This window comes from Capricornis sumatraensis, chromosome 2, assembly GCF_032405125.1.
Source record: "Capricornis sumatraensis isolate serow.1 chromosome 2, serow.2, whole genome shotgun sequence".
NCBI lineage: Eukaryota > Metazoa > Chordata > Mammalia > Artiodactyla > Bovidae > Capricornis > Capricornis sumatraensis.
Genome location: NC_091070.1, coordinates 161224889 through 161227138, shown reverse-complemented (window position 1 = coordinate 161227138; position 2250 = coordinate 161224889). Strand labels below are relative to the sequence as shown.

Here is a 2250-nt window from a genome sequence, read left to right as displayed (position 1 = left end):
GTAGTTTTGTTTACCTTTTCTGACTGTTTCTTTCTGTGTTCTCACCCTTATGCATCTCTGCCTTCTAGTCACCCCCTCACAACATCCTCAGCTCAGCCTCATCCAGCATCGTTTGCACTCATCTCCTGCAGGCCATTGACCCCCTGCATCTCACTCAGGTCCTCCTCCACCAAGTAATGCCAGATTCATGTGGTGAAATGTTTATGAAATGTTTATAAAATGTTTATATGGAGATGTAACACGTTTATTTTCAGTGTTTTTTTATTTGATAAATTTTGGACGGCTTGTTACAAAATATCAGTGTTGCTGGTGATATTTTAGTAATGCATGAAACACTATTCGTGTTGTCATATTAGTGTTGACAACAGATATGTATTTAGTGTTGTCATTTCTCTCATGTACCAAAATAAACAACCCTACCCAGAGGACAGGCAACATTTTATCTTCAGAAATATATGCTTTTGTGGGGCTAAGTGGCTAACTTAGTCCTTTTCCACAACCAGAAAGAAGCAGCCCACCAAGTCCATCCTTCCTAAGAAAGATGTCTGGTTACTAATGAAACTGATTGAATCCTTGATGTTGAAATTGTTGTTTAGTTGCTAAGTCGTGTCCAGCTCTTTCGTCAACCCTTGGACTATAGCCCGGCAGGCTCCTCCTCTGTCCATGGGATTGTCCAGGCAAGAATACTGGAGTGGGTTGTCCTTTCCTTCTTCAGGGGGTCTTCCTGACCCAGGACTGAAACCTGCATCTCCTGCAATGCCAGGCGGATTCTTCACTGTTGAGCCAGAGGGAAGTCCAGATGTAGAGATATACGTTCTATATACTTGCTGCTATCCAGGACACACTTAAGTGATTAATAAACCAATATCTTTGTTTTTAAAAGTTAATTTGGTTAATATTTTAGTTCCTTGGAGGTGAGAGGAGAACTTATTATTACATGATTTAAATAGGAATTATAGAGGTTTCTTCAACAGGACATAGAAGTATTAGTATCTCAGACTGTGCCTATATAAGAAAAGTATTTTAAATAGATGTGAATGGGTGAGTTTAACATACCACCAGAATCTAACCTAATCTTAAATATTCTAAACCTAATCCCACTGAGGAGATGAGAGACTATTTGCTTTTTAAATTTTTAAAATATGGTTTCCTCCTTTAGCTGGAATGGCTACAACTCTAGCCACATATTACTATCCAGCTTGGAGGATTACCAAAGCCCAGGGTGTGGAAAGAGTAGAGTATAAACTCCATTTATACATTGCATCGGCAAAGATTTTTTTTGGCCTTCTCAGTGATTGAACAATTTCTTGTTCAATACAATATAAATCACATATGACATCTCTTCTAAGACTGCAGCTGGGTGTGAGCTTGGACCCCCAAGGAGAGCTGTAAGGGGATCAGAAAGTTCTGAGCTATGGACTTGAACAGCTGCTTGATGGCGGCAGCAGAAGCTGTTTAAAAGAAAGGCCTTGGTCTTTGGCTCTGTGGTACAATTGGTTAGCACCTTTGGCTGTTAACCGAAAGGTTGGTGGTTCAAGCCCACCCAAGGCCAGCTGTGTTGGATGTGATGGAATGCAAACTAGTACAGCCACTGTAGAGAACAGTGTGGAGATTCCTTAAAAACCTGGAAATAGAACTGCCATATGACCCAACAATCCCACTGCTGGGCATACACACTGAGGAAACCACAATTGAAAGAGACATGTGTACCCCAATATTCATCGCAGCACTGTTAATAATAGCCAGGACATGGAAGCAACCTAGATGTCCATCAGCAGACGAATGGATAAGAAAGCTGTGGTACATATACACAATGGAGTATTACTCAGCCATTAAAAAGAATACATTTGAACCGGTTCTAATGAGGTAGATGAAACTGAAGCCTGTTATACAGAGTGAAGTAAGCCAGAAAGAAAAACACCAACACTGTATAATAACGCATATATATGGAATTTAGAAAGATGGTAATGATAACCCCATATGGGAAACAGCAAAAGAGACACAGATGTATAGAACAGTCTTTTGGACTCTGTGAGAGAGGGCGAGGGTGGGATGATATGGGAGAATGGCATTGAAACATGTATAATATCTTATGTGAAATGAATCCCCAGTCCAGGTTTGAGGCATGATACAGGATGCTCAGGGCTGGTGCACTGGGATGATCCAGAAGGATAGGATGGGGAGGGAGGTGAGACAGGGGTTCAGGATGGGGAGCACATGTATACCCATAGTGGATTCATGTCAATGTAT

General features: G+C 41.1%; 1 non-coding gene across 1 annotated transcript; it reads left to right on the top strand.

Annotated features, from left to right (window-relative positions):
• The first annotated feature begins 1478 nt into the window (after positions 1–1478).
• TRNAN-GUU (transfer RNA asparagine (anticodon GUU)) lies at positions 1479–1552 on the top strand. Its single transcript has one exon. It is a non-coding gene; the product is annotated as a tRNA-Asn (tRNA).
• Positions 1553–2250: the final 698 nt, after the last annotated feature.